The following is a 24209-nucleotide window of genomic DNA, read 5'->3' as shown; positions in this document are numbered from 1 at the left end:
TAAGGCTCTCATAACACCAGATGTCTTTGTGTGATCATTTATTTAACATATATCTACCCAACTAGAATGAAAGATTCAGTAGAACAGGGACGATGTGGATTTTACTCATTTTCCTAGAGCCCCTAGCCCAGTGTATGGCTTATAGGAGGTGCTGAGTATATATTTGTTAAAAGAATGGATGATTAGGTGATTGACCTGCTCCTCTCTCCTTATTTTTTTTTTTGTTTTGTACTCTTAAATAGGTGGAAAATATATACGTGTAGGAAGTAGAAAAAAAATAAAATACCAAAAATATAAAGAATATAAAACTGATTTATAGACCTTTTCTTTTTTATTTTATTTTGTTATTTAAATTTTTTTAATTGAAGTATAATTGATTTACAATGCTTTAGGTATATAGCAAAGTGATTCAGTTATACATATATATATATTTTTCAGATTCTTTCCGTTATACACTATTACAAGATATTGAATATACTTCCCTGTGCTATACAATAGGTCCTTGCTGTTTATCTATTTTATTTATAGTAGTGTTTATCTGTTAATCCCAAGTTCCTAATTTATCCCCCTGCCCTTTTCCCTTTGGTAACCATAAATTTGTTTTCTATGTCTGTGAGTCTATTTCTGTTTTGTAAATAAGTTCATTTGTATCATTTTTTTTAGATTCCACATATAAGTGATATCATATGATATTTGTCTTTATCTGACTTACTTCACTCAGTATGGTAATCCCTAGGTCCATCCATGGAAATGGCATTATTTCATTCCTTTTTATGGCTGAATAATATGCCATTGTGTGTGTGTGTGTGTGTGTGTGTGTGTAGATATATACCAGATCTTCTTTACACATTCATCTGTCAGTGGACATTTAGGGTGCTTCCATGTTCATAGATCTTTTCTTCAGTTCATGTTACTGAACCAAACTTGGGTCGACTCACCATGCACAGTAAAGCCAATCTACTGACACTGGGTTGTGGTGAAGGAAAGTACAGCATTTATTGCAAAGCCAAGCAAGGCCTATGGGCAGCTAATGATCAAAAGACCCAAACTCCCCAATGGTTTAAAGACAGGATGAGAGAGAGGGTTGTGGGGTGCTTGATCAGCTCATGGACATTCTTCTGATTGGTTGGTGCTGAGGTAATTGGGAGTCAACATCATCAACATTCTGGTTCAAGCTTGTCTGGGGTCAATGTACTTGTGGTCAGCATGCAGTTAACTTCTTCCACCTGGTGGGGGTTTCAGTATCTGCAAAACAGCCGAAGGATATGGCTCAGAATATTATCTATAGCCCTTGAGGAGGAGCTAAACTTCCTTGACTTTGTTTAATGGCTATTAACTATTATTATTTTGTTTTGCTTGACTGTTTTCTTTTGTTTCTGCATTTTCTCACTTCTCTGATTAAATTCGCTCTTTGGAACTCTTGGAAGGCCTAGGAGGCTAAAGTTTTTCTACAAACAAAAGGCAGGCAGAGGACATGGGGATAGGGGCTCTGTCCTGGGAAGGCCCCATAGGATCCTGCTCAGTTACAATCCCCCCCTTTTCTTTGCTACTCCACAGTCTTGAAGGGAAACAGGTGCAGGACAAGAAAGGGAATAAAGTTCTGGATTGAGAGGTTAATCATAAACTCAGCAGAGGAACTCAGTTTTAAGGGGACTCAGTTTCACTCAGAGATAATAATGTTAACATTTTGGTTTATTTTAATCTTCTTACAACTTCATATAATGCATTTATTTGAGTTATGATAGTTGTGATCAAATTGTGAAGAAATGTATATATCTTGTTTTTCACTTAATATTTTGTCAAAAACTTTCTCCATATGATTAAAAACTATTTTAAAATTAAGTTTAATGGCTGGATATTACTTGGTCCTAAGGCCCATCTTTCTAATCAGTAGCCTATAAAGACAGTTGAATTATTTCCATTTTTTTGCTGTGATGAGGTACTGTGTGCTCTGGAGCTCGCTTTTCGAGGATGCCCATCTGTGCCCTTGTGGTTACTCTCAAGCGCGTGCTCTCTCTCTGTCTGTCTCTCTCTCAATACATTTCTGGTAGTAGAATTCCTAGGTCAAAAAGTAAGCACATTTTCATTTTGAATCTTTTTTTTTTTTTTTTTTTTTGGCTAGGCCGCACGGCTTGCAGGATCTTAGGTCCCTGACCAGGGATTGAACCCTGGGCCACGGCAGTGAAAGCATCAAGTCCTAACCACTGGACTGCCAAGGAATTCCCCATTTTGAATCTCACTGCCAAATGTTTGCACGACTTACACTCCTACTAACGGTGTATGAGGGCTGGTTTTCCTGCCTCCACCCTAGCACTGGCCTTTAGCAGTCTTTAAATGGTGATTTTTCTTTTTTTTTATTGAGGTATAATTGACTTTAAATGGTTATTATCTTTTATGACTAAGAGGTTAAAAATCTTTTCATATAGTAATTTTATTAGCCAAGTATATTTTATCATTGTAGCTGTCTCATTATATCATTTGCCCACTTTTAATTTTTAATAGTGGCAAGATACACATAACATAAAATTTACCATCTTTGGGAATTCCCTGGCAATTCAGTGGTTAGGACTTGGTGCTTTCACTGCTGTGGCCCCGGGTGCAGTCTGTGGTCAGGGAACTAAGATCCCGCAAGCCACGCAGCATGGCCAAAAAAAAAAAAAAATTTTTTTTTATCTTAACCATCTTTAAGTGTAAGGTCCAGTAGTGTTAATTATATTCACAGTGTTGTGCAACTGATATCCACAACTTTTTTATCTTGCAAATCTGAAACTCTATCCATTGAACAACAACTCACCATTTCCCCTTCCCTTATATAAGCGGAATCATATAGTATTTGTATTTTTGTGACTGATTTATTTCATTTAGCGTAATGTCTTCAAGGTTCATTCATGTTATAGCATGTATCAGAATTTCCTTCCTTTTTAAGGTTGAATAATACTCCATTGTATGTATATACTACATTTTGTTTATCCATTCATCCATGGGTAGACACTTGAGTTGCTCCTACCTCTTGGCTATTGTGAGTAATGCTGCTATGAACGCTGGTGTATGTCCTTTCCCACTTTTTAACTAGGCTACTTTTTTTTTTTTTTTTTTTTTTTTTGCTACGCTGGGTTTTTGTTGCTGTGCAGGCTTTCTCTAGTTGCAGTGAGCAGGGACTACTCTTCGTTGTGGTGCCTGGGCTTTTTATTGCAGTGGCTTCTCTTGTTGTGGAGCGGGAGCTTAGTAGTTGGAGTTTGTGGGCTCTAGAGCGCAGGCTCAGTAGTTGTGACGCACGGGCTTAGTTGCCCCACAGCATGAGGGATCTTCCCAGACCAGGGATCAAACTCGTGTCCCCTGCATTGGCAGGCAGATTCTTAACCACTGGACCACCAGGGAAGTCTCTAACTAGGCTACTTTTAATTTAAAATATGTATTTGTAATAGGTCTATGTTTTTATTATTAGAAACAATAACTAATGTTTATTATGAAAGGCCGAGAATTCTGCTCAGTTTTGTCTGATGTTAAAACCCAAAATCCAGGGACTTCTGTGGTGGAGCAGTGGTTAAGAATCTGCCTGCCAAGGCAGGGGACACGGGTTCGAGCCCTAGTCCGGGAAGATCCCACATGCCGTGGAGCAACTAAGCCCGTGCACCACAACTACTGAGCCTGCACTCTAGAGCCCACGTGCCACAACTACTGAGCCCTTGTGCCACAACTACTGAAGCCTGTGCACCTAGAGCCCGCACTCGGCAACAAGAGAAGCCACTGCAATGAGAAGCCCGCACACCACAATGAAGAGTAGCCCCCGCTCACCACAACTAGAGAAAGCCCGTGCACAGCAATGAAGACCTGATGCAGCCAAAAATAAATTTTAAAAAACCCAAAAAAAACAAAATCCATATGCTGCCAACTCTCTCTCATATGCATATTGTATCATACAGGCTATTTACCTAATCTGTATAGTGCAGATATCTTCCCACTTTGTCATGTGTATTTAAACTTTATGAAGTTTTCTATTTTATTGAGGTTATGTTTATGCAAACTTATATTTAATTCTTACTTTGGTAACATGCTTAGAAAGTCTTTCTTTTCTTGGGAATTCCCTGGTGGTCCAGTGGTTAAGACTCTGGGCTTTCACTGCAGGGGGTGCAGGGAACTAAGATCCTGCAAGCCGTTAGGTGCAGCCAAAAAAAAAGTCTTTCTTTTCTTCAAAATCATTATAAGCATAATCATCTGTATTTTTTCTACATATGGTTTATGATTTAATTTGAATATTTTAATCTATCTGATTTTTTTAAATGTAAAGTAGGAGGAAGGAAGGAAGCATTTTTTTTCCCTTTCCAGTGGTGAGCCAATTTTCTAAGTATTCTTTATTAGGTAATTGATCTTTTCCCCTACCTATATGAAGTGCTACCTTTATCATATACTTTTTTTTTGGCTGCTGCGCTGCACAGTATGAGGGATCTGAGTTCCCCGAACCCGAGCCCCCTGCAGTGGAAGCTCGGATTCCTGACCACTGGACCATCTGGGGAAGTCCCTATCATATACTTTATGTATGTAGGTCCTATATTCCTGGTATAAAACCTATTTAGTTACTGTGTATGTTCTTTTAATATTCTACTAGCTGCGGGTCATAAAGATTTTATAGGCTTAGTTAAGAGATTTGCATTTTTGTTCATAAGTAAGATTAATCTGTGAGATGATTACATCTATAATACATTTTTTGGCAACAGAGTTTTGCAACCTTTGTAAAATGAACTAAGAAGCTTCTCTACTTTTTCTACGCTAACTTATGTTAGTATTTAACATAAACTCATGTATTTCCTTATCAAAGAAATGTTGTGGCTCTCCTCAAAGGATGTTAAGCTCTGCAGGGCTTCTGTGAGGATTGTAGCATTGATGTTTTAATGTGCTTGAGCTACAAGAGAATGGACAGTCACCTTTTGCCCTAAGGCAGACTGTCTTGGACAGATATTTTGATAACTAGGTCAATAACAATGAAGTTCTCATGAAATATTGAAACTAGCCTTGTGAAGGGCTCTGTGTTATTTGTTTAAGAAAGTGCTGCTAGGGAATTCCCTGGTGGTCCAGTGGTTACTTTCACTGCACCAAGGGCTTGGGTTTGTTCCATGGTCAGGGAAGTAAGATCCCACAAGCCGAGCAGCCAAAAAATAAAATAAAATGAAATGAAATGTAAAGTAAAATAAAATAGCCCTGCTAGCACTATTACAATAGCAAAGACGTGGAAACAACCCAAGTGCCCATCAACAGATGACTGGTATAAGATGTGGTCAGTGTGTGTGTGTGTGTGTGTGTGTGTGTGTGTGTGTGTATGTGTGTATAATGGAATATTACTCAGCCATAAAAAAGAATGAAATTATTGCCTTTTGCAACAACATGGATGGACCTAGAGAATATCATACTATGTGAAGTAAGTCAGAGAAAGACAAATACAATATGATATCACAATACAGAATCTAAAAAATAATGTGAATGAATCTGTGTAAAAAACAGAAACAGACTCACAGTCATAGAAAACAAACTTATGGTTACCAAAGGGGAAATGGAGGCAGGGGGAGGGAAAAATTAGTTAGTAGTATGGGATTAACAGATACAAACTACTATACATAAAATAGATAAGCAATAAAGACTTACTATATAGCACAGGGAACTAAATTCAATATCTTGTAATAACCTATGGTGGAAAAGAATCTAAAAATATATATATATATATGTCTATATATATATAAACTGAATCACTTTGTTCTACACCCAAAACTAACACAATATTGTAAAGCAACTATACTTTATAAATAAATAAATAAAAAGAAAGCACTGCTAGTCACAGATCTTCTGAAAATGGCATTTTGAATTTAAGAGTTGTTTGGTGATAACAGTAGTCTAGTTCATAGATACCACTTTTTTCCCTTACATGTGTGGTTCCCAGCCATATTTCAAGATGTCTAAATTTTATTTCACAAAACAAACTGCAGATATTTTGTTTCTAGATTACATATGCGTGTATGTTTATGTATATGTATATATGTGTATATGAGTATATATGTTACATAATACTTCTTTCTTTGGAGGAGAGAGTTTATAAAAATCAAACTGGTAGACAGACTTCAGGAATAGCTGCAGTTCACATCATGACCTCCTTCTTCCGCCCACCCCAGTATTTTTTTCTCCCTCCATCTCAGATACCTCTGTGTTCTCAGTTATTGCTTGCTAGTTTTTAATAAGATAATTTTTACAAATAGTGTTATTTCTTTCCGTTTTAAAGATACAAAACTTGGGAATTCCCTGGCGGTCCAGTGGTTAGGACCCAGTGCTTTCACTGCAGTGGGCCCAGGATCCATCCCTGGTGGAGGAACTAAGATACTGCAAAAGCCATGTGGTGCAGCTGGAAAAAAAAAAAAAAAGATATAAAACTGGCTAATTTATTTTGGTGGAGGAGAGAATACCAGAAGAGTCCTTCTGTAAGATAAAAAGACTTGGGAAGTAGGGTGGTTCTAGTGTGATTTTGGAGAGACAACTGAAGAACAGTTAAACTTGGAAACTCCAATTCTAATATGCACTGACGCAGGAAGGAGAGGATTAAGAAGAATGATAATATTGATTATGTGGACGTGGAATATGTGATACATTAACCACTACCTGAGATGGGATTTGCTCTTTTCGAAGCAGTTAATATAGTGTAGGAGGGCCCAGGAGTTTCTTTTTTTTTTTAATTTATTTAATTTATTTATTTTTGGCTGCGTTGGGTCTTCATTGCGGTGCACGTGCTTCTCACTGTGGTGGCTTCTCTTGTTGCGGAGCACAGGGCTCTAGGTGCGTGGGCTTCAGTAGTTGTGGCTGTGGGCTCAGCAGTTGTGACACGTGGGCTCAGTAGTTGTGGCTCACGGGCTCTAGAGCGCAGGCTCAGTAGTTGTGGTGCATGGGCTTAGTTGCTCTGCGGCATGTGGGATCTTCCTGGACCAGGGATCAAACCTGTGTCCCCTGCATTGGCAGGCGGGTTCCCAACCACTGTCCCACCAGGTAAGTCCCCAGGAGTTTCTTGTAGGATAGATTGATTCTTCAGTAGTCTTGTTTTGGATTTCAGACACCCATGAAAAAGCAAACGAATGACCCTGTGCTTGTAGTGTTGGGCACAACAGGGTTTAAGGATAAGTCGAAACACAACTTAGTCTTGCTTAGGAGAGGAGGCACTCTTGATCACAAAAGTGATTTCCAACGGTGAGGGTTATCACACTCCAGCTGAACAGACCCCCTATGGCTTACCCGAATACCTGCTGTAGGAGGGGGCGTTTTGTGAGTTTTCCACTTACTTGGTTCAAAATTAGAATTAGTGTTTGTGCAACTGCTCTTGCAAGTGAGGGTGATCATATGCTGCATATTTGAAAGAGCATATTTTGTACTTGTGCTTGAAGCTTTGAACTGACAACCTATTTTTAGCACTTCCTGGACTGAATTTTTTAATGTACTTTTGCCAAATTTCATCTTTTCAGACTTGCTCTTTCTATTACGTGAATATCGGCTTGCTGAACTGCGCCAGAATCACAGCGACGTCATTAGCTCCAAGCCCTTGAAGGAAGGAAAGAACTTGTTACCTTTATATCCGTAGAGCGTCTTTGCCTTTAAGTTTCATTCCACTAACTATACCAGGAAAAGGACGCTCTGAATGAGATCAGCAAAAGGGGTGTGGAACATGTAGATAAGAGCAGTGACTGCCGGTAATGCTTACACTAGGCATTGTATTTCCTAAGATTTGGCAATATCTAGATATACAAAATATTGCTGCATGGTAATTATAGTTTGGAGACTCTATTCCAGAAGTGGGGGGTGGGTTTTAAAATGCATGAGAAAAGTGACCCTATCTTTAGAGTGATTTGACTCTGAGGGTGAGGTACCAGTGAAAGCCAACAACTCATACTTACCTGGCAGGGGAGATACCATGATCACGAAGGTGGTTTTCCCAGGGCGAGGCTTATCCATTGCACTCCGGATATGCTGACCCCTGCGATTTCCCCAAATGTGGGAAACTCGACTGCATAATTTGTGGTAGTGGGGGACTGCGTTCGCGCTCTCCCCTGGTTCTTTAGTTTGTGAAAGAAAGTTTTGTATTGCAGGTTCTTGTTTTATGTAGTGGAGAATTTGTAGCAAGTTAGTGGTGGTATTCTGAGGAAAAATTTGTATTAGTTTCTCCGTTTTTGGGGAGATTTTTCTTCATACTTTGCCTGTGATTGTTAAAATTCGGAGTTCGTGACTTATTAGAGATGGCGCTGAAATTAAAATGTACTCTCTGTTTCCTAGGCAGGTAGAGCCAAAGTTAATGGGGCCTTATAGTGGTGTGAGGTATCGGGGTGGAGAGTGTGAGTTTTATGCTTTTGGGCGAAGGGGTGATTAACTTCTGCTCCACGGTTTTTTCTCGAAGCAAAGAGACCAGTTTAGTTTGTGGCAGTGAAATGAATGTTAATTTTATTTGGTTTTTTTCCTTATTTTGTGTATGGTGAAAAACGAGCATTAAGGTTTAATTCTGATTGGTTTAGTTTCAATTTGAAACCTGGATTCTTGAGGGCGTTGAAATAACCAGGATGTTCTTCTCTTAAGTAGCTATTTTTCTTTGCAGTAGCTGAATTTGGGACTTTTGAACCGTTTTAACAGATCCGTCTCTCCTTTATTATATAGTGAATGCTACATCTGGATTGGATGTGGGTATTTTTAAAGGCCCCCTACTGGTGTCTTTGAGACCTATTGCTGTAAACTAGAATATATTTGCAAACAACTGTTATTCCTGTATGTGCTGCTGATTCCTTAGGTTTCAGTTTCAGGGTATAGTATGTTTGGTTCTTCCTAGTATCCAGATCTAGCTATTCTGAGGATTTCTAGTGACCTTCACACTCATAATAACCTGTCTTGTAGAAGCAGTTCCTGCTGCTTCTCTTTTAGAACAAATCCTTGTCCCTCTGTACTTAGTCACTTCCTGACCCTCAGCAATCTGATGGGGTTTACAGTGTCTCCAGGGGCCTGATATATAAAAATATGATCCCTCAATTGGCTTCTAAGTTTAAGTACTCACCTGATAATTAAAAATAGTCACCTGAGTGCTGTTCTGGGGCCTTTGTTTAAAACTGAACGTGAGAAACACAAAGTACAGATATTTTGCATCATGCTTTTAAAATTTGTATCAAAATAACACATATACTTCATTTAGAAAATCAAATAGTCCTTTTAGGTTTCTAAACTAAGTTCTTTGCCTACTTCTTCCTGTTTTCCAGGTCCCCTTCAGAGGGAGACACTTTCCATTCTAAAAACAACTAAAATTTGATTCTGAAATTTATGAACCTCTGTGTTTCTAAACCAGAAATACCTAGATATTTAGGTAATATCTAATTAGATATCTAGATAATATCTAAAATATTATCCTTTAATGCATCCATTTTTTAAAAAAAATGTATTTATTTATTTATTTATGGCTGTGTTGGATCTTCGTTTCTGTGCGAGGGCTTTCTCTAGTTGTGGCAAGTGGGGGCCACTCACTATCGCGGCCTCTCTTGTTGCCGAGCACAGGCTCCAGAGGCGCAGGCTCAGTAGCTGTGGCTCACGGACCCAGTTGCTACGCGGCATGTGGGATCTTCCCAGACCAGGGCTCGAACCCGTGTCCCCTGCATTAGCAGGCAGATTCTCAACCACTGCGCCACCAGGGAATTCCCAATGCATCCATTTTTGACATTGCTTTTTGGTAATGTAAATGAAGATTTAGCTCTCTTGCACCACCATTTCTTCTCTATTTTTCCTAATGTAGTTTAAAAACAATTTGGTTAAATCACTTGGTTAAATCGGTATTCAGTGTTGATATTATTCTTAGGCAAACATTATTCACAGCAGAGCATTGTCATTGAATGTCATTGTTTCTTTTAATTTTATTTTTCTTCTGGTTAGTTTTTTTCCCCTTCTGGTTTTTTTTTTTTTTTTTTTTTTGCCACACAGTGCAGCATGCGGGATCTTAGTACCCCCACCAGGGATTGAACCTGTGCCCCCTGCAGTGGAAGCGTGGAATCCTAACCACTGGACCACCAGGGAATTCTCCCCCTCTGTTTAATTTTACCTTTTTCCATTTGGTTACTTTTCTTTTACCTATTCCTAATTCTTCCCACACTTTCCAATAGCCTCTGGTTTTCCATAGGGTAAATCATATCAGGTAGTCTTACTAGTTTAAATGCGGGGTTTTTTTTTCTTCTGGAGATCTGTCTACTTCTATTTTTCTTCTACCTAAACCCATTGTTCTTTCAGATTGCTGCATAGGTGTAATAGTTTAAATGGGTATCAAATTCTAGGTTGTAGTTAAATTTTTCTTCATGATTTCAAAGACATCACTTTTTGGACTTATAGCTTCTAGAAGCTATTGAGAAGACTTTCTACTTCCTTATACTGTTTACATGACATACGTGACTGATCTTTTCATTTTCAGAAAAGTTGAAGAATTATCTCTTTATTTTCATTTTTTGTAATTTCTTAATGATGTGTATATCTTATAGCCATTCATTGTATGGGGCACTTGATGAGGACCCTTTCGACCAGAAAGTCTTCCATGTTGGGAAATTGTCTTGAATTATTTCATTGGTGATTTCCTCCCCTTGGTTTTTATTATAGTTATTTAATTTAATTAATTAATTAATTTATTTATTTTTGGCTGCATTGGGTCTTCATTGCTGTGCACGGGCTTTCTCTAGTTGCGGCGAGCGGGGGATACTCTTCGTTGCAGAGCACAGGCTCTAGGTGCGAGGGCTTCAGTAGTTGTGGCATGCAGGCTCAGTAGTTGTGGCACACAGGCCTAGTGGTGTGTGGGATCTTCCCGGACCAGGGCTCGAACCCGTGTCCCCTGCACTGGCAGGCGGATTCTTAACCAGTGTGCCACTAGGGAAGTCCCCCTCATCAATCTTGAAAATGCATACTTCGACATTCAGCTCTCTCTCTGGGAAGCTGCCTGGGATCCACCCAAACCACCACTGAACCCAGAAAGGACTTAAACATTACTAGGTACTGTAGGCACAGTGCTGCATAAAGCACTTCTTTTAAAATCAAAAGAAAAAAAGATGAATTTTTAGGTGGAAGAAAATGTTGTATATAATAATGTCATCTTTTTATATATTTTTCACGGAGGAAGGGCCCACAAAGGCAAAAGTGTGTAGGATCCTTCAGAGTCATAATGTGGTCCTTAACCCTTTTATTAGTGCTCATTACTCTTTTCCTATAATTCTGGCAGGTCTGTTTCCCCTACAGGTTGTGATCTTATTTATTACAGGCAGAATCTCTCTCTGCATTATTACTCTTAGTATCGCCAGTGCCTAGGCTAGTTGCTGGCACCTTAAGTTTAAGTGGCTATAAGTTACTACTTACACAAGTAGCAACTTGAGAACAGGTTTTTGTTTTTGTTTTTTCCATCATTAGTAGCACTCCCAGAAACTCAAGGATAATTTGTGAATGTTGAAAATACTGGAGTAGGCAATGTGGTTATCAGAAATATAGTTCCCAGACGGGCCTACTGTATAGCACAGGGAACTCTACTCAATACTCAGTAATGGCCTATATGGGAAAAGAATCTAAAAAAGAGTGGATATATGTATATGTATAACTGATTCACTTTGCTGTACACCTGAAACTAACACAACATTGTAAATCAACTGTACTCCAATAAAAATTTAAAAAAGAAAGAAATAGTTCCCTCAGCATAGCAAAAAGAGCTTTAGAATATCTGTGAAATCATATCTGTGGGGATCACAGATAGTCCTAGAGGACTCAGTGCTGTGGCATTCATGGATTCCATGGAAACAGCAAGCCAACTGCCTGGAATGAAATTAGAATGAAATTATATCGTATAATGGAGATGGGCTGGATCACACTTTGTGGATGAGAGTATCTAGCCAATGTCTAAGTAGAGTGACTGTGGTTTATATTGGAGAGCCCTGTGGATGGAAATGCAAAACCGGGGCCAGTATGCATCAAAAGTGAATGGGTTCAGCTCCCTGAAATGCAGGGTGTCTGCGTAGAGTGTAGAGTTGCTCAAACTTTCCTGGTAGTAGACATTTAGATTCAGTGTGTTGGCACCATGGACTTCTTGACAGTTGAACCTGCTCTGTGAACTTATATAACAAAAAGTCAGCTTTTAAAAATTACCGCCACGCTCATGATATTTCTGAACATCAACCTTTCCTTGACTCCGACAAAGCTAAGAGATGGGTGGAAATTCAGAGATAAGGTGAGACTCACAGACTGAGGGGCATGTCTGTTGGGACAGAAATCTTAGTTGGCAGGGGCAGCCATGATCTGAGAGAGGTTGGTAAGTGTGCTGGTGCCACCACTCCCCAGGTAGGTGGGAACTCTCCAAATACCTACTGTGCTGAGGGAGGGTCTGTGCCTCTCCACCTCGGCTTATTTGGGGCCTTTGAGTTAGTTGGTCACTGAGTTGTTTTATTCTGTGTATGAATATATGTATGTATGTATGTGTATGTGTATATATATATATATACATACACATAGGGATATATATTCACCATAATTATTACTAATAATTATCATTGTTCCTAGAGGGCAAAATCAAGCACAGATACCTAAAATATGGTAAAATCACAGTTTGAATCTAAGTCTATCTGGTGCTAAAGCCTGTGTTCAAAACTAAATACTGTGCCAGATATTTCTTGTAATGGTTCCACCAGGACTTGGTCTTCTCTTTATGAGAAAAAAAACCAAAACAGTCTAACAATATCATTGAAAGTCTGTAACCTGTATCTCACAACCAGTAATACTGATATCATTTCAGTGCATTTCCTTCCAGTAATTTTCCTTAAGGATATACATTTTTACAAAATTGCAGTCATGGTATACATACCATTTCATATCCTTTTTCCCTCTTAACCTTAAATAATAAAAATGTCTTTCACATTGTTAATCGTTATTATATTACTATTGTTTGCTTAATACTCCATTTCCCTATTGCTGCGATTCTAGGGTTTTTGGGTGATTTTGATTTTTTTGTAATTCTCTAATGAACACCCTATGCATAGGGCATAGTCTTTCTCTAGAATTACTTTCTATAGTTAAATTAAATGACATTTCTGGGTCAAAATGTATGAACATATTTTGGGCAGTAGATGTATATAATTAGGGTTAAATATTTTTTTCATTGTAAGTAATATTATAGTCATGTTATAGAATATGTAGGGGAAAATACATTAGTCCATTCTTCTATATTGACACTGATATGATTATGTTACTTTGCATTTTGATGTATTTCCTTTAAGTGCCTTAAATTTTGCCATTTTAGAAACAGTTTTAATCGTAGTATATGTTCTATTTCATATGCTGCCTTTTTTGCATGCAGTGTTACTGCAATTTAGGCTTTCCTCTCCTTCTTAACAAACTTGAAGTTCTTTTTATAATTAACTATGAACCCTGAAATTAGAAAGAGATCTGGACTTTGAAAGATGAAAGGAAGCAGGGAAAAGTAGTTTTTAGAGTTTAAAAATATCATATGTCACCTCTCCTCCCTCAAATAATTTAAGGCATTTCTTAAGATGACTAAAATATTAAAATAACAGAAAACTACTAGAAATTACCCTAAGAAATCATCATTAATTATTCACAAAGATATATCTACAAGGCTGTTCATTGTTTTATATATATATAATGGCAATAAACTAGAAGCGATAGAACATTGATATAAATTATCTATGACAACATATAACAAAATGAATGTAAAATGTTACAAAACATCGTGTGAAGCATAATTGTGTTAAAAATATATATGCATAGAGAATTGGAGTTACCATATATAATATCGAAGTGTTAACAGTGGTAATTTCGTAGTGGGAATGTGGTTAATTTTAATATTTAAAAAACACTTTTCTGTTTTTTCCTAATTACCTGCAAGGAAAATTTTATCTCTATTGTAACAATTTAAAATACCATCCAAAAATGCAAAACAAAGCACTTAAAAAATCATATGGACTAAGAGGAAAATAACTACCAAAGGGTTGCAAAAATATGCCATCCCAAAATGTGTCACTTTGGCATAAGGATTATTTTGAGCTGAAAGCACTGAAAAACAGCAAGTATGTAAGAAGAGTGGTCTGACCTCCCTTTGTCTTCCTAAAAGCAGGAGGTAAAACTCCCAACTGAAAGATGTTTTCCCTAACCCAGGGGAAAGAAACATTGCCAGAGAAGGGGGACAAAGCCGAGATTTCTGTACAAACAAGTCTTGTTAAAATAATTATCTTCGAGTCCTGAGGAGAGATTAACCAAGATGGCGGAGTAGAAGGACGTGCTCTCACTCCCTCTTGCGAGAACACCAGAATCACAACTGGCTGCTGGACAGTCATTGACAGGAAGACACTGGACCTCACCAAGGAGGATACCCCACGTCCAAGGACAGAGGAGAAGCCACAGTGAGACGGTAGGAGGGGCACAATCAGAGTAAAATCAAATCCCATAGCTGCTGGGTGGGTGACTCACAGACTGGCGAACACTTATACCACGGAAGTCCACCCACTGGAGTGAAGGTTCTGAGCCCCACGTCAGGCTTCCCAACCTGGAGGTCCGGCAACGGGAGGAGGAATTCCTAGAGAATCAGACTTTGAAGCCTAGTGGGAATTGATTGCAGGACTTCGACAGGACTGGGGGAAACAGAGACCCCACTCTTGGAGGGCGCACACGGAATAGTGTGTGCATCGGGACCCGGGGGAAGGAGCAGTGACCCCGGGGGAGACTGAACCAGACCTACCTGCTAGTGTTGGAGGGTCTCCTGCAGAGGTGGGGGCTGGCTCTGTTTCACCGTGGGGACAAGGACACTGGCAGCAGAAGTTCTGGGAAGTACTCCTTGGCATGAGCCCTCCCAGAGTCTGCCATTAGCCCCGCCAAAGAGCCCAGGTAGGCTCCAGTGTTGGGTTGCCTCAGGCAAAACAACCAACAGGGAGGGAAACCAGCCCCACCCATCAACAGTCAAGTGGATTAAAGTTTTACGGAGCTCTGACCGCCACAGCAACAGTCAGCTCTACCCACCACCAGAGCCTCCCATCAAGCCTCTTAGATAGCCTCAACCACCAGAGGGCAGACAGCAGAAGCAAGAAAAACTACAATCCTGCAGCCTGTGGACCAAAAACCACATTTACAGAAAGATAGACAAGATGAAAAGGCAGAGGGCTATATACCAGATGAAGGAACAAGAAAAAAACCCCAGAAAAACAACTAAATGACGTGGAGATAGGCAACCTTCCAGAAAAAGAATTCAGAATAATGATAGTGAAGATGATCTAGGACCTCGGAATAAGAATGGAGGCAAAGATTGAGAAGATGCAAGAAATGATTAACAAAGACCTAGAAGAATTAAAGAACAAACAAACAGAGATGACCAATACAATAACTGAAATGAAAACTACACTAGAAGGAATCAGTAGCAGAATAACTGAGGCAGAAGAACGGATAAGTGACCTGGAAGACAGAGTGGTGGAATTCACTGCTGCGGAACAGACTAAAGAAAAAAGAATGAAAAGAAATGAAGACAGCCTAAGAGACCTCTGGGACAATATTAAATGCAACAACATTTGCATTATAGGGGTCCCAGAAGGAGAAGAGAGAGAGAAAGGACCAGAGAAAATATTTGAAGAGATTATAGTCGAAAACTTCCCTAACATGGGAAAGGAAATAGCCACCCAAGTCCAGGAAGCGCAGAGAGTCCCATACAGGATAAACCCTGGGAGAAACACGCCGAGACACATAGTAATCAAAAACCGGCAAAAATTAAAGACAAAGAAAAATTATTGAAAGCAGCAAGGGAAAAACGACAAATAACATACAAGGGAACTTCCATAAGGTTAACAGCTGATTTCTCAGCAGAAACTCTACAAGCCAGAAGGGAGTGGCATGATATGCTTAAAGTGATGAAAGGGAAGAACCTACAACCAAGATTACTCTACCCGGCAAGGATCTCATTTAGATTTGATGGAGAAATCAAAAGCTTTACAGACAAGCAAAAGCTAAGAGAATTCAGCACCACCAAACCAGCTCTACAACAAATGCTAAAGGAACTTCTCTAAGTGGGAAACACAAGAGAAGAAAAGGACCTACAAAAACAAACCCAAAACAATTAAGAAAATGGTCATAGGAACATACATATCGATAATTACCTTAAACGTGAATGGATTAAATGCTCCAACCAAAAGACACAGGCTTGCTGAATGGATACAAAAACAAGACCCATATATATGCTGTCTACAAGAGACCCACTTTAGACCTAGGGACACATACAGACTGAAAGTGAGGGGATGGAAAAAGATATTCCATGCAAATGGAAATCAAAAGAAAGCTGGAGTAGCTATACTCATATCAGATAAAATAGACTTTAAAATAAAGAACATTACAAGAGACAAGGAAGGACACTACATAATGATCAAGGGATCAGTCCAAGAAGAAGATATAACAATTATATATGCACCCAACATAGGAGCACCTCAATACATAAGGCAACTGCTAACAGCTATAAAAGAGGAAATTGACAGTAACACAAGAATAGTGGGGGACTTTAACACCTCACTTACACCAATGGACAGATCATCCAAAATGAAAATAAATAAGGAAACAGAAGCTTTAAATGACACAATAGACCAGATAGATTTAATTGATATTTATAGGACATTCCATACAAAAACAGCAGATTACACTTTCTTCTCAAGTGCGCACGGAACATTCTCCAGGATAGATCACATCTTGGGTCACAAATCAAGCCTCAGTAAATTTAAGAAAATTGAAATCATATCAAGCATCTTTTCTGACCACAACACTATGAGATTAGAAATCAATTACAGGGAAAAAAACGTAAAAAACACAAACACGTGGAGGCTAAACAATACGTTACTAAGCAACCAAGAGATCACTGAAGAAATCAAAGAGGAAATCAAAAAATACCCAGAGACAAATGACAATGAAAACACGATGATCCAAAACCTATGGGATGCAGCAAAAGCAGTTCTAAGAGGGAAGTTTATAGCTATACAAGCCTACCTAAAGAAACCAGAAAAATCTCAAGTAAACAATCTAACCTTACGCCTAAAGAAACCAGAGAAAGAAGAACAAACAAAACCCAAAGTTAGCAGAAGGAAAGAAATCATAAAGATCAAAGCGGAAATAAATGAAATAGAAACAAAGAAAACAATAGCAAAGGTCAATAAAACTAAAAGCTGGTTCTTTGAGAAGATAAACAAAATTGATAAGCCATTAGCCAGACTCATCAAGAAAAAGAGGGAGAGGACTCAAATCAATAAAATCAGAAATGAAAAAGGAGAAGTTACAACAGACACTGCAGAAATACAAAGCATCATAAGAGACTACTACAAGCAACTCTATGCCAATAAAATGGACAACCTGGAAGAAATGGACAAATTCTTAGAAAAGTATAACCTTCCAAGACTGAACCAGGAAGAAACAGAAAATATGATCAGACCAATCACAAGTAATGAAATTGAAACTGTGATTAAAAATCTTCCAACAAACAAAAGTCCAGGACCAGATGGCTTCACAGGTGAATTCTATCAAACATTTAGAGAGGAGCTAACACCTATCCTTCTCAAACTCTTCCAAAAAATTGCAGAGGAAGGAACACTCCCAAACTCATTCTATGAGGCCACCATCACCCTGATACCAAAACCAGACAAAGACACTACAAAAAAAGAAAATTACAGACCAATATCACTGATGAGTATAGATGCAAAAATCCTCAACAAAATACTAGCAAACAGAATCCAACAACACATTAAAAGGATCATATACCACGATCAAGTGGGATTTATCCCAGGGATGCAAGGATTCTTCAATATACGCAAGTCAATCAATGTGATACACCATATTAACAAACTGAAGGATAAAAACCATATGATCATCTCAATAGATGCAGAAAAAGCTTTTGACAAAATTGAACACCCATTTATGATAAAAACTCTCCAGAAAGTGGGCATAGAGGGAACCTACCTCAACATCATAAAGGCCATATATGACAAACCCACAGCAAACATCATTCTCAATGGTGGAAAACTGAAAGCATTTCCTCTAAGATCAGGAACGAGACAAGGATGTCTACTCTCACCACTGTTATTCAACATAGTTCTGGAAGTCCTAGCCACGGCAATCAGAGAAGAAAAAGAAATAAAAGGAATACAGATTGGAAAAGAAGAAGTAAAACTGTCACTGTTTGCAGATGACATGATACTATACATAGAGAATCCTAAAACTGCCACCAGAAAACCGCTAGAGCTAATTAATGAATTTGGTAAAGTTGCAGGATACAAAATTAATGCACAGAAATCTCTTGCATTCCTATACACTAATGATGAAAAATCTGAAAGAGAAATTATGGAAACACTCCCATTTACCATTGCAACAAAAAGAATAAAATACCTAGGAATAAACCTACCTAGGGAGACAAAAGACCTGTATGCAGGAAACTATAAGACGCTGATGAAAGAAATTAAAGATGATACCAACAGATGGAGAGATATACCATGTTCTTGGATTGGAAGAATCAACATTGTGAAAATGACTATACTACCCAAAGCAATCTACAGATTCAATGCAATCCCTATCAAATTACCAATGGCATTTTTTATGGAACTAGAACAAATCATCTTAAAATTTGTATGGAGACACAAAAGACCCCAAATAGCCAAAGCAGTCTTGAGGGAAAAAAACAGAGCTGGAGGGATCAGACTCCCTAACTTCAGACTATACTACAAAGCTACAGTAATCAAGACAATATGGTACTGGCACAAAAACAGAAACATAGATCAATGGAACAAGATAGAAAGCCCAGAGATAAACCCACGCACCTATGGTCAACTAATCTATGACAAAGGAGGCAAAGATATACAATGGAGAAAAGACAGTCTCTTCAATAAGTGGTGCTGGGAAAACTGGACAGCTACATGTAAAAGAATGAAATTAGAATACTCCCTAACACCATACACAAAAACTCAAAGTGGATTCGAGACCTAAATGTAAGACTGGACACTATAAAACTCTTAGAGGAAAACATAGGAAGAACACTCTTTGACATAAATCACAGCAAGATCTTTTTTGATCCACCTCCTAGAGTAATGGAAATAAAAACAAAAATAAACAAATGGGACCTAATGAAACTTCAGAGCTTTTGCACAGCAAAGGAAACCATAAACAAGACGAAAAGACAACCCTCAGAATGGGAGAAAATATTTGCAAACGAATCATCGGACAAAGGATTAATCTCCAAAATATATAAACAGCTCATTCAGCTCAATATTAAAGAAACAAACACCCCAATCCAAAAATAGGCAGAAGACCTAAATAGACATTTCTCCAAAGAAGACATGCAGACGGCCACGAAGCACATGAAAAGATGCTCAACATCACTAATTATTAGAGAAATGCAAATCAAAACAACAATGAGGTATCACCTCACACCAGTTAGAATGGGCATCATCAGAAAATCGACAAACAACAAATGCTGGAGAGGGTGTGGAGAAAAGGGAACCCTCTTGCACTGTTGGTGGGAATGTAAATTGATACAGCCACTATGGAGAACAATATGGAGGTTCCTTAAAAAAACTAAAAATAGAATTACCATATGACCCAGCAATCCCACTACTGGGCATATACCCAGAGAAAACCGTAATTCAAAAAGACACATGCACCCAAATGTTCATTGCAGCACTATTTACAATAGTCAGGTCATGGAAGCAACCTAAATGCCCATCAACGGATGAATGGATAAAGAAGATGTGGTACATATATACAATGGAATATTACTCAGCCATAAAAAGGAACGAAATTGAGTCATTTGTTGAGACGTGGATGGATCTAGAGAATGTCATACAGAGTGAAGTAAGTCAGAAAGAGAAAAACAAATATCATATATTAATGCATGTATGTGGAACCTAGAAAAATGGTACGATGAACCGGATTGCAGGGCAGAAGTTGAGACACAGATGTAGAGAACAAATGTATGGACACCAAGGGGGGAAAACTGCGGTGGGGTGGGGATGGTGGTGTGCTGAATTGGGCGATTGGGATTGACATGTATAACGTGATGTGTATAAAAATTGATGACTGATTAAAAAAATTTTTTTTTAAATTATCTTCCTTTAGCCTCCCCATATATGTTAGTTTCTTTTCCACAATTGTCGCTCTTTGTTCAACTTAATAGAAAAACATTTAGGTTTCCATTTCTTCGGGCCTTCATTTCCTTATGAGGGCGCCTGTACACTTCTGTTAAATAAATGTGTATGCTTTTATCCTGGTAGACCATCTATGCCAGTGTAATTTTCAGGCTGGGCCGGAGACCCTAACAGAGGGGAGGCCCTAACAGAGGAGAGGTAAAGTTTGGCTTCCGCACACCACCAAGTCCTTGACACCCTAGTTGCTGCAGAGTTATTTTGCCCAGAGAGCCTAGCCAGCAAGGGCAGAAAGGAAAACAGTGTGTCATGTATTTTCTCTGTCCAAAAAGAACAGAGGAGCGCTCGGTTTGTTACCAAATCCAGGCCAGGTGCTGCTTTCCTTTGCGCCGAGCATGCAGAGGCTTGAATCTTGCTGAGGTCGGATTTGCGTCCCCAACCGCACGGACACCTGTCCAGGAGTGGAATGGCCTGGGTCGGGTGAGGGGCTCGAGGCTGCGTTTGACCCGCGTTCTCCTGTTCAGCTCCCACAGAAATCTTGTGAAGTAGGCAGGCAGTAGTATTCCCACTTTACACTTTTGGGAAATGGAGGTTGAGAGAGACTTGAGGGTATGACCCAGTCCCATAGTGGAGCAGCGAGTCAGGCTCGCAGAACCGACAGTGCGGCCCTCTTCCTCTGAGGGTCGCGCGCCCCCGCCTCCCGCAACTGCCCTGCCCGCCCCTGCGGCGCAGTACTAGGACGCGTAACAAATCTACGCCGTAATTTTTGCGTATGCCTGCCAAGACAAGGAGTTGAACAATCTTTTCAGCTACACTTGTCGATGATCGTCTTTGGGGTCAGCACGAGGCATAGCTAGAGCGAACTGACCTCTTCTCCAAAAGCAGTGACGTCGAGTGACAAGAGGCGGGGATATGTAGATGAAGGGCGCGCCGCCTGCTGGTTCGATTTCATTCTTCGCGGGGCAGAATTTACGCTGAACGTTCAAAGGATGACTCCTGGTCAGTGTCATATGAATAATCCTGCAGTTTCCAACCAAAGGCCTAAAGAACTTGGAATATAACTGACCATAAGTATATTGTGTGCTGAGTTCGAGGGTGAGGTGCCAGGGATGACTTGAAATCCATACTTACCTGGCAGGGGAGATACCATGATCACGAAGGTGGTTTTCCCAGGGCGAGGCTTATCCATTGCACTCCGGATGTGCTGACCCCTGCGATTTCCCCAAATGTGGGAAACTCGACTGCATAATTTGTGGTAGTGGGGGACTGCGTTCGCGCTCTCCCCTGATATGAAAAGTTTAAAGAAAGGTGTGGTTTTGTTTTTTGTTGTGTGGTTAGTGAGTTATTTTCTTATTTTTTTTTGTAGTTGTTATTCACACTAGGTTTGCTATTATAGGGACTCAAATGTTCTTCGTTTTTTGATCGTGGTTGTGTGTCAGTTTTGCCGGTTTTTAATTTTTTTCGAAGATATTTTTCATTGTGTACGTCTTTTCACTTGGTTGAGAGCGTCCGTCACTGCATATCCAGTGAGTTACTGTTACTTTTAGGGACTTAAAAAAGCCGAAGTTCTTTTATTACTCTAGGTGTTGGAATTTTATGCGGTGCTCTCTTGTTTTCGGGGGGGAAATTGTGGTTTTCTTTTGCTCTGTTTTTGGAAGTCCACCGATTAGAACTTTTTGTTTGTTGGCATGTTTCTAAATATGAGTTTCTGTTTTACCTAGGCGGTGTTTGGGTAATTCGGTTTGCCGTTGCCCCACATAATTTTGAAGCTTTAATCACATCCGTAAAATCTGTTATGACCCAGAAAAAAGTAACATTCACACGTTGCGGCGACTAGCATGCGGCCATCGCGGAGGGTCTTGCACTGTTTAGCCTACCACATCAACAAAACCCGGGGATAGGTTTGTCCGGCGCAGAAGGATGATGTCACTAGAAGTGCCTGGAGTATGTAAATGAGCGCAGTGTCTGCTGGTTTTGTTCACATTGTACATACATTTGTTATTATTTTGCAAATGTTCCGGTATACGAAATGTTTTTGTTAGGTTTTTATAGTTTGCAGTAGTTTTTATTCATAAGTGAGGGGCTAGAGCGTGCGTGAAGAGAGTGACCGTAAGTGTGAAGTGTTTCGTATCTCAGGGTGAGGTGCCAGGCGGTATAAGCAACTCATACTTACCTGGCAGGGGAGATACCATGATCACGAAGGTGGTTTTCCCAGGGCGAGGCTTATCCATTGCACTCCGGATGTGCTGACCCCTGCGATTTCCCCAAATGTGGGAAACTCGACTGCATAATTTGTGGTAGTGGGGGACTGCGTTCGCGCTTTCCCCTGATGAGTTTAGTTGAAAAATAGAATTTTCAGTGTTTTCGTTTAGCTATTCTTTATAATGCAGCAGAGTACTGCGCTTAATGTTTTTGTTGTACTAGGGTGCGATTTGGGACTAGTTTTTGTGGTTTTGTTGTTTTTAGAAGAAGATTTGCAAGTAATATATAGAATTTTTTGGATCATTAGTTTAGAATATGGGGAAATTCAGCTCGCAAAATGTGAGAGCTGAGGAGTTGTATGTCGTGGAACGAGAGATTATTTCGTTTTTGAGACAATACATGATAATATTTGTTAGTTTAGTATTTATCGTTCTTGTAGAATGCTGGCGTTACATGGAGGAGAAAACAACCAAGTTTACAGTAGTGAAAAGTGTTTGTAGGTGGAGTTCAGTGTGAGTTACCCGACTAAGTAATTGCAAGAGCTGTCTTGTTTTAAAAAAAAAAAAAGTGCTTTAGTAATGTTCAGACCTGTTCTAAACTCTAATACTCCGCAGATGGCATTTTTATGAAGTAGGATGACTGGAAAAGAAAGGCAGTAAGAGTAAAAAGTACTCAGGGAGTGGTTGTTAGCATGTAAATGATTAACACAGTGGAAGCCCTAATTCTCAGGAATGTGCATTTTCTGCAGCTTTAGGGAAAAAAAAGAAGAAAACGTATGGGCTTGGGGTTTTAAATTTACTTGTATTATTTTGAACATTTTATGTCAAAATGTAGTCATCATGTATTGGTGTAAATGCAATTAAATAAAAAATTTAAAAAGGTTGAAAAACATTAAAATGACCAGTACTAAAAAATAAAACCAGAAGTATTGGTGAAGATCTGGAAATATTGGGACACTTTTTTCATTGCTGGTGATAATGTAAATGGTCCAGCCACTCTAGCAAACAGTATCGACTAAAAATTTATTCACAACCTACCCGAAAGTTGAGTTTATGTTTTATTCGGCGGGAATTTTTAGGACTTCAAGCCTGGGAGGCAGCATCTCAAGTAACCCTGACAGAACTGCTCCGAGGAAGTGAGGGGGCCAGCCAGGATATATAGGAGTTTTGCAACAGAGGGTAGATAGTCTGAACGTCAGAAGATTGTTGTTAATTAAAGAAAAGCAGATATCGCAAGGTAAGGAATTTAGTGCTCTTCTATGAATGGGAGGATGGGCTCACCGGAATCCTTCCTTTGATATGCGCCTCAGCTATCTGGGGCCAGTATCCTGTGTTTTCATATCCTGAGTCAGGGCTCACCCTATGGAGTGACTGCAGTCTGATGGCTACTAGATGGCAGGTATTCTCTTCCTTCCTGAGTTCCCTCAGGGCTCACTAGCTCACCGTCCGCGGTGGCTGCAATCACTGACGTCTGTGACATCCTTTGTTTACTGATATGGCAGGCAGTATTCCATTTCTCAACAGTATGGCCATTTCTCAAAAAATTAATCCAACAGTCCTACTTCTGGGTATATACTCTAAATAATTGAAAACAGGGATTTAAAGAGATATTGGAACACTCATATTCATAGCAGCATTATTCACAGTAGCCAAAGGTGGAATCAGCCTGTGTCCATCAATAGGTTAATGGATAAACAAAATGGGGTGTATATACATAGTGGGAAATTATTCAGCCTTAAAAAAGGAAGGATATTCTGAAATATGCTACAACATGGATGAATCTTGAGGACATAGTGAAATACATGAGTCACAAAAGGACAAATAAGTGTTTCCA

General features: G+C 39.3%; 3 non-coding genes across 3 annotated transcripts; all 3 read left to right on the top strand.

Annotated features, from left to right (window-relative positions):
* Positions 1 to 7911: 7911 nt before the first annotated feature.
* LOC118887642 lies at positions 7912 to 8075 on the top strand. The gene has a single exon (XR_005018116.1). It is a non-coding gene; the product is annotated as a U1 spliceosomal RNA (small nuclear RNA).
* A 13222-nt stretch (positions 8076 to 21297) lies between these two features.
* On the top strand, positions 21298 to 21461 carry LOC118887562. Its single transcript, XR_005018042.1, has one exon. It is a non-coding gene; the product is annotated as a U1 spliceosomal RNA (small nuclear RNA).
* An 878-nt stretch (positions 21462 to 22339) lies between these two features.
* Positions 22340 to 22503, top strand: LOC118887629. Its single transcript, XR_005018104.1, has one exon. It is a non-coding gene; the product is annotated as a U1 spliceosomal RNA (small nuclear RNA).
* The last annotated feature ends 1706 nt before the right edge of the window (positions 22504 to 24209 follow it).

Source organism: Balaenoptera musculus, chromosome 20, assembly GCF_009873245.2.
Source record: "Balaenoptera musculus isolate JJ_BM4_2016_0621 chromosome 20, mBalMus1.pri.v3, whole genome shotgun sequence".
In the NCBI taxonomy this organism is placed as follows: domain Eukaryota; kingdom Metazoa; phylum Chordata; class Mammalia; order Artiodactyla; family Balaenopteridae; genus Balaenoptera; species Balaenoptera musculus.
This window is presented reverse-complemented; position numbering and strand designations above follow the sequence as displayed.